Source organism: Salvelinus sp. IW2-2015, unplaced genomic scaffold, assembly GCF_002910315.2.
Source record: "Salvelinus sp. IW2-2015 unplaced genomic scaffold, ASM291031v2 Un_scaffold1552, whole genome shotgun sequence".
Taxonomy (NCBI): Eukaryota; Metazoa; Chordata; class Actinopteri; order Salmoniformes; family Salmonidae; genus Salvelinus; species Salvelinus sp. IW2-2015.
In genome coordinates this window covers 236,871-246,277 of record NW_019942983.1, presented here as the reverse complement: position 1 = coordinate 246,277, position 9,407 = coordinate 236,871, and the positions used below count along the sequence as shown (strand labels likewise).

The following is a 9,407-nucleotide window of genomic DNA, read 5'->3' as shown; positions in this document are numbered from 1 at the left end:
AGATAAGATAGATAGATAGATAGATAGATAGATGATAGAGAGGGTCTGGGGTCCGCCTCACCAACCAAGATTTCACAAAATGGGACAAACACCAAATTGAGACTCTGCATGCAGAATTCTGCAAAAATATCCTCCGTGTACAACGTAGAACACCAAATAATGCATGCAGAGCAGAATTAGGCCGATACCCACTAATTATCAAAATCCAGAAAAGAGCCGTTAAATTCTACAACCACTAAAAGGAAGCGATTCCCAAACCTTCCATAACAAAGCCATCACCTACAGAGAGATGAACCTGGAGAAGAGTCCCCTAAGCAAGCTGGTCCTGGGGCTCTGTTCACAAACACACCCCACAGAGCCCCAGGACAACAGCACAATTAGACCCAACCAAATCATGAGAAAACAAAAGATAATTACTTGACACATTGGAAAGAATTAACAAAAAAACTGAGCAAACTAGAATGCTATTTGGCCCTAAACAGAGAGTACACAGTGGCAGAATACCTGACCACTGTGACTGACCCAAACTTAAGGAAAGCTTTGACTATGTACAGACTCAGTGAGCATAGCCTTGCTATTGAGAAAGGCCGCGTAGGCAGACATGGCTCTCAAGAGAAGACAGGCTATGTGCACACTGCCCACAAAATGAGGTGGAAACTGAGCTGCACTTCCTAACCTCCTGCCCAATGTATGACCATATTAGAGAGATAGATAGATAGATAGATAGATAGATAGATAGATAGATACTGTAGGTAGATACTGTAGGTAGATACTACAGACAGACAGACAGACAGACAGACAGACAGACAGACAGACAGACAGACAGACAGACAGACAGACAGACAGACAGTGTGGTGCAAAGCCATCTAACCACTGAGTGGCCCAGGTCTAGAGAAGCGTTGACTCAGTGTAAATAATGTAGTGAACGGGCTCTCTCCTGTACTCTGGGTCCTTTTACCATTTCGACATGGCGATTTTGACATGCCTTCTCTCTCTTTCTCTCTCTCTTTCTCCCGCCTACGTTAAGTGGCTCAAAGCCAAGGTAAGTCCAGTTTGTCACATGACCCATCTTTCCGTAGTTCTATTATTGCCAGGCTGTTCAACCCCTTAAAATGTTTTCATTTTTCATTCAATTTATTACTTCTATTATTGGCCTAAACCAATCCATAGTACATGCATGCCTAGTCCAACTGTTGCTATAGTCGTCATTATCAGAGCCTTAGAAACAGAACTTATCATTTCAGTATATCATGCTAGATATGTTGACAGTTATGTGTTGAATAGCTGTTCATGTGTAGCTATCTAGTATAACTATCTAGTATAACTAGCTAGTATAGCTATCTAGTATAACTATCTAGTATAACTAGCTAGTATAGCGTATCTAGTAAAATACTAGTATAACTATCTAGTATAAACTAAACTATCTATATACTATCTAGTATAACTACTAGTATAAACTATCTAGTATACTATCTAGTATAACTATCTAGTATACTATCTAGTATATACTATCTAGTAATAACTATCTAGTATAAACTATAGTATAACTATAACTATCTAGTATAACTATCTAGTATACTACTAGTATAGCTATCTAGTATAACTATCTAGTATAACTATCTAGTATAGCTATCTATATAACTATCAGATAACTATCGTTATAGCTATCTAGTTACATCTAGTATAACTATCTAGATATAACTATCTAGTATAACTATAAACTATCTAGTATAACTATCTAGTATAGTATCTAGTATAATGTTCTAGTATAACTATCTAGTTAAGCTATTAGTATATACTATCTTAGTAATAACTATCTAGTATTACTATCTAGTAACTATCTAGATAACTATTCTAGTATAACTATCTAGTATACTATCTAGTATAACTATTCTAGTATAACTTCTAGGTATAACTAATCTAGTATAACTATCTAGTTATAAACTATCTAGTAAACTATCTAGTATAGCTATCTAGTATAATGCTAGCTATAGCATCTATAAGCTATCTAGTATAACTAGTCTAGATATAACTATCTAGTATAGCTATCTAGTATAACTATCTAGTATAAACTATTAGTATAGCTATCTAGTTATAACTATCTAGTATAAACATATCTAGTATAACTATCTAGTATAACATATAACTATCTAGTATAACTATCTAGTATAGCTATCTAGTATAACTATCTAGTATAGCTAACTAGTATAGCTATCTAGTATAACACTATCTAGTATAACTATCTGTAGTAAGCTATCTAGTATAAACTATCTAGGTATAACTATCTAGTTATAGCTATCTAGTTATACTTATTCTAGTATAACTATCTAGTATAACTATCTAGTATTAACTATAACTATCTAGTATAAACTTATCTAGTATAGCTATCTAGTTAACTACTAGTAATACATCTAGTAACTATCTAGTTAACTATCTAGTATAAACTTCTAGTATACTATCTAGTATAGCTATCTAGTATAACTATTCTAGTATAACTATAACTAATCTAGTTTATAACTATATACTATCTAGTATAACTATCAAGTATAGCTATCTATTATAACTATCTAGTATAACTAGGCTAGTATAGCTATCTAGTAATAGCTATCTAGTATAAACTACTAGTATAGTAGCTATCTATATAACTATCTAGTATAACTATCTAGTATAACTATAACTATCTAGTATAGCTATCTAGCTATAAACGTATCTATACTAACTATAGTATATATCTAGTATAACTATCTAGTATAGCATTATCTAAGTATAACTATCTAGTATAACTATCTAGTATAACTATCTAGGTATAACTTTATAACTATCTAGTATAACTATCTAGTATACTATCTAGTATAAGCTATCTAGTATAACTATCTAGTATAACTATTCAGTATACTATCTAGTATAACTACTAGTATAAAACTATCTAGTTAGCATCTAGTATAACTATCTAGTTAACTATCTAGTATACACTATAACTTATCTAGATACTATCTAGATAACTATCTAGTATAAGCAATCTAGTATAACTATCTAGTATAATAATACTATCTAGATAATAGCTATCTAGTATAAACTATCTAGTATAGAACTATCTAGATAATACTATGCTAGTCTAGACTATCTAGTATAGACTATTCTAGTATAGCTATCTAGATATACATCTAGTATAACTATAACTATTCTAAGTATAACTATCTAGTATAACTATTAGTATACTATCTAGTATAACTATCTAGTTAACTATAACTATCTAGTATTAACTATCTAGTATAAACTATATATCTAGTATAGCGCTATCTAGTATAACTATCTATAAGCTATCTATATAACTATTCTAGTATAACTATCTTAGATAACTGTCTAGTATTATCTCTAGTATAGTATCTAGTATAACTATCTATAAGTATAACTATAACTAATCTTCTAGTATAACTATAACTATCTAGTATAACTATCTAGTATGTAAGCTATCTAGTATAGCTATCTAGTATAACTATCTAGTATAACTATCTAGTATAACTATCTAGTATAACTGTCTAGTATTACTATCTAGTCTGTTGTATGGGCTTCCCAGATAAAAGGAGTACGCTTTTGAATATTTATAACTCTTGTTAAAACAATAACCTCGAAAGTCCCTCCCTAGAAACATCAGATGGTAGCTGTGGCGTGACCTTAGTTGTTGACTATGTTTATCTGTTTGTTTTACATGCTTGGTAGAACACCGTGTTTGTAACAAACATGTCACAATGTTAAGCAGAAACTCTCTTGGAATTACTCTGTGGGTTTTCACCTGGCGTCACCTTGTGACTAAGTCCTGCTATCAATATGCTAATAAGCTAGAATGTCTCATTAAAGATAAAGATACTGAATCTGGGAAGCCTGTCACATTTCAGTTGCCGTACAACTTAGTCTTTATGCTACCACTATGTTAAATGTGTTACAGAGATTTATTTTCTTACAACAGCAGCATGGAAACAATCAGCCAATCAGAGGAGGAGGAGGAACGCTATCGAGGACCAATCCGCCAACACAGAAACCTCCTAGCCCGCCGCCCGTGACAGGGACGTTGTCAGGGACGTTGTCAGGGACGTTGTCAGGGCGTGGAACTCTGGGGTAAGATGGCCTCCTTTTTTAAACAAGGGACGACTTTTTGTAGTCAACATGTTAGAAGGCAGAGTAGAGGCACAGCTATTTTGGGGAGTTTGGACTCGTAGCCGGGGGACATGAAAGTTAGTCCCATCCTGATCTTTGACATGGGTTCAGTCTCAAAATGCACCCTTTTCCTTATGTCGGGCACTGCTTTTGACAAGGACCAATAGGGTTCTAGTCAAAAGTAGTGCACTATGTAGGGAATAGGGTGCCATATGGGACGTAATCACGGTTTGATATAAAGTTGCAGTGTAACACAAAGCAGGCAGTAATTCTGGCCTTTAACACAGATAAGCTCTATTTCAGTTAGCTGTCGTAGTCACTGCTGTGGAACGTCCAGCTGATAGATTCCCCAGCACAGATTTTCACTGACTTTTACTTGTATAGAGCGTTTCAGTGTGTTGTAAAATGGTTGTAAAAAAGGTTTTGGAAAAGGTTACTATGTTGTTAATATGATATATACAGTGCCTTCGGAATGTATTCATACCCCATTGATTTATTCAACATTATGTTGTTATAGCCTGAATTCAAAAATGGATTTAAATMTTTWWWWWAAATCTCACCCATCTACACACAATACACCATAATGATGAAGTGAAAGCATGTTTTATTTATTTATTTGTTTGCATATTTATTGAAAATTAAAAAACAGAACTAGCCAATTATTCAGACCTTTTTGCTATGACACTCCAACTTSAACTCCAACTTGAACTCCGGTTCATACGACTTCACTGGAGGCCAATTTCAATTGTTTGGACATGATTTAGGTGCGGCGCACAATTGGCCCAGCGTCGCCCGGGTTTGGCCGGAGTAGGCCGTCATTGTAAATAAGACTTTTGTTCTTAACTGACTTGCCGAGTTAAATAAAGGTAAAAGAAATAAAAAATATTTTTGTTTGTTGTTGAAAGAAATACACCTGTCTATATAAGGTGCCACAGTTGAAAGGTCATGTCAGAGCAGAAACTTTACCACGAAGTCCGAAGGAACTGTCCGTAGAGCTCCGAGACAGAATTGTGATGAGGTTGATACAGTGCCTTCGGAAAGTATTCAGACCCCTTGACTTTTTTCCACATGTTGTTACATTACAGCCTTGTTCTAAAATGTATTAAATAGCTTTTTTCTCTCATCAATCTGCAGACAATACCCCATAATGACATCACAATACCCCATAATGACATCACAATACCCCATAATGACATCACAATACCTCATAATGACATCACAATACCCCATAATGACATCACAATACCCCATAATGACAAAGCAAAAACAGGTTTATAGACATTTTTGCTAATTTATAAATAAAAATAAATGAAATATCACATTTACATAAGTATTCAGACCCCTTACTCAGTCCTTATTGAAACACCTTTGGCAGCGATTATAGCCTTGAGTCTTCTTGTATATGACACTACAAGCTTGGCACACCTGTATTTGGGGAGTTTCTCCCTTTCTTCTCTGCAGATCCTCTCAAGCTCTGTCAAGTTGGATGGGGAACGTTGCTGCACAGCTATTTTCAGGTCTCTCCAGAGATGTTCGATTGGGTTCAAGTCCGGGCTCTGGCTGGGCCACTCAAGGATATTCAGAGACTTTTCCCGAAGCCACTCCTCCCTTGTCTTGGCTGTGTGCTTACAGTAGGGTCGTTGTCCTGTTGGAAGGTGAACCTTCGCCCCAGTCTGAGGTCCTGAGCGATCTGGAGCAGGTTTTCATCAAAGATCTCTCTGTACTTTGCTCCGTTCATCTTTCCCTCGATCCTGACTAGTCTCCCAGTCTATGACACTGAAAAACATCCTCACAGCACATTGCTGCCACCACCATGCTTCACCATAGGGATGGTGCCAGGTTTCCTTCAGACGTGACGCTTGGCATTCAGGCCAAAGAGTTCAATCTTGGTTTCATCAGACCAGAGAATCTTGTTTATCATGGTCTGAGAGACCTTTAGGTGCCTTTTGGCAAACTCCAAGTGGGCTGTCATGTGGCTTTTACTGAGGAGTGGCTCCGTCTGGCCACTCTACCATAAAGGCCTGATTGGTGGACCACAAGTTGTAGAAACATCTCAAGAATGGTCAATGGAAACAGGATGCACCTGAGCTCAATTTCGAGTCTCATAGCAAAGGGTCTGAAYACTTATGTAAATAAGGTATTTCTGGGTTTCTCATTCTAAAAACCTGTTTTCACTTTGTCGTTATAGGGTATTGTGTGTAGATTGATGAGGAAAATGTTTTATTTAATGAATTTTATAATAAGGCTGTAACGTAACAACATGTGGAAAACGTCAAGGGGTCTGAATACTTACCGAAGGCGCTGTACCTGGGGAAGGGTACAAAGCAATTTCTAGAGTGTTAAAAGTTTCCAAGAGCACAGTGATCTCCATCATTGGGAAATGGAACTACCCAGACTCTGCCTAGAGAACCCAAGAACCCAATGACCACTCTGACAGACCTACAGAGTTCCTTGRCTGAGATGGGAGAACCTGCCAGAAGGACAACATTCTCTATAGCACTTCACCAATCTGGGATTTATGGGAGAATGGCCAGACAGAAGCCACTCCAGTGAAAATGGCACATGAAAGCACACCTGGAGTTTGAAAGAGAGCACAAGGAAAAATATTTAGTGGTCTGATGAGACAAAAAAWTTTACTCTTTGGCCTGAATGCAAAGTGCTATTTCTGGACAAAACCAGGCATAACTCATGACCCGTCTAACACCATCCCTACCGTGAATCATGGTGGTGGCAACATCATCATACTATGAGGAAGACTAGTAAGGATAGAGGTAACAATGAATGGAGCCAAATAAAGGCAACTCCTTGACTAGGACCTGCATTAGAGAGCAAGCAACCTCAGAGAGAGGTTTATGTCCACAGGACAATGACCCCAAGTAACCTCAGAGAGAGGTTTATGTTCCAACAGGACAATGACCCCAAGCAACCTAGAGAGGTTTATGTTCCAACAGGACAATGACCCCAAGAACCTCAGAGAGAGGTTTATGTTCCAACAGGACAATGACCCCAGACAACCTTAGAGAGAGGTTTATTCCAACAGGACAATGACCCCAAGCAACCTTAGAGAGAGGTTTATGTTCCAACAGGACAATGACCCCAAGCAACCTCAGAGAGAGGTTTATGTTCCAACAGGACAATGACCCAAGCAACCTCAGAGAGAGGTTTATGTTCCAAAGGACAATGACCCAAGTAACCTCAGAGAGAGGTTTATGTTCCAACAGGACAATGACCCCAAGCAACCTCAGAGAGAGGTTTATGTTCCAACAGGACAATGACCACAAGCAACCTCAGAGAGAGGTTTATGTTCCAACAGGAAATGACCCAAGCAACCTCAGAGAGAGGTTTATGTTCCAACAGGACATGACCACAAGCAATCTCAGGGAAGGTTTAGTTCCAACAGGACAATGACCACAAGTAACCTCAGAGAGAGGTTTATGTTCCAACAGGACAATGACCCCAAGCAACCTCAGAGAGAGGTGTATGTTCCAACAGGACAATGACCCCAAGAACCTCACGAGAGAGGTTTATGTTCCAACAGGAAATGACCCAAGCAACCTCAGAGAGAGGTTTATGTTCCAACAGGACAATGACCACAAGCAACCTCAGAGAGAGTTTATGTTCCAACAGGAAATGACCCAAGCAACCTCAGAGAGAGGTTTATGTTCCAACAGGACAATGACCCCAAGCAACCTCAGAGAGAGGTTTATGTTCCAACAGGATAATGATCCCAAGCAACCTCAGAGAGAGGTTTATGTTCAACAGGACAATGACCACAAGCAACCTCAGAGAGAGGTTTATGTGTCCAACAGGACAATGACCCCAAGCAAACCTCAGAGAGATGTATGTTCCAACAGGACAATGACCACAAGCAACCTCAGAGAGAGGTTTATTGTTCCAACAGGATATGATCCCAAGCAACCTCAGAGAGGTTTATTCCAAAGACAATGACCACAAGCAACCTCAGAGAGAGGTTTATGTTCCAACAGGACAATGACCCCAAGCAAACAGCTAAAGCAATGCTGGAATGACTTCAGAAGAAGAAGAATGTGAAAGCCCTTGAGTGGCCCAGCCAAAGCACAGATTTGAATCCCATTGAAAATCTTTGGAAAGACTTGAAGATTGCTGTTTATCGCCGCTTCCCATCTTACTTGACAGAGTTTGAAAAAATCTGCAAGGAAGAATGGGAGACAATCCCCAAATCCAGATGTGCAAAGCAATGTTTAATTCCGGCTGTAGCACAACAGAATGTGGAATAAGTCAAGGGGAATAATTTCCGAAGGTGTGTAACAAGTACATGTACATCGTGGCGTCGGGTTCTACTGCCTTCCAACTCAACATCCACGTTTTAGGAGATAACTTCCATTCGTGAATAGGGACATTTTCTCCATTACTTTCCAATGAGGATTTTTTGTATTCATTTATCTAATTTTTTTCTAAAAATTAATGGACCCCTGATTCATTCTGAGTCATTCTGAGTCCTTGTTCATTCTGGTTCATTCTGAGTAATTCTGAGTAATTCTGGTTCATTTTGAGTAATTCTGAGTAATTCTAGTTCATTCTGGTTCATTCTGGTTCATTCTGAGTCATTCTGGTTCATTCTGGTTCATTCTGAGTCATTCTGGTTCATTCTGAGTCATTCTGAGTCATTCTGGTTCATTCTGGTTCATTCTGAGTCATTCTCCTCTTTATCTCCCTCTCTGTCTTCGGTTGACTTTAACAGACGCAGCACGCCCTGTAAACCTCTAGAGCCGGTGAAACCACCCACAGTGCCAAACGACTATATGACCAGCCCTGCTCGGCTAGGCAGCCAGCACAGCCCCGGATGCACTGCATCTCTCAACCAGAGACAAAGAACCCACAGGTAATGCGCACACACGCATGCACACACACACACACACACACACACACTATTGTGTCCTTGTAGTACCATGAGTGTCAACAGCTCTAAATGTCTCTCGCACAGCCTCTCTGAATTTGAGAAAAGCAACCCTCACAATTTGTATCCCACCTGACATTTCTAGTCTCTTCACTTGATCATGTTCAGGTGCTTTCACAGCTCCCCTCCCAACTACTGTCAATAACAACGTTCAACTAACAAGGCCTGGAAGGATTCAGACATGTTCCTAAAGGCCTGTGGTGTAAAGTAAAAAAACAAAATCAATCCCAAGTCCTCCTCTGTATGTTTAGACCCCTGCCACGATCACTGAAATCCCAAGTCCTCCTCTGTATGTTTAGACCCCTGCCACGATCAC

At 38.6% G+C, this 9,407-nt stretch overlaps 1 long non-coding RNA gene across 1 annotated transcript; it reads left to right on the top strand.

Annotated features, from left to right (window-relative positions):
• Window positions 1–954: 954 nt before the first annotated feature.
• Window positions 955–9,010, top strand: LOC139024475 (uncharacterized). The gene is made up of 3 exons (XR_011475798.1): window positions 955–1,042; window positions 3,968–4,116; window positions 8,876–9,010. It is a non-coding gene; the product is annotated as an uncharacterized lncRNA (long non-coding RNA).
• Window positions 9,011–9,407: the final 397 nt, after the last annotated feature.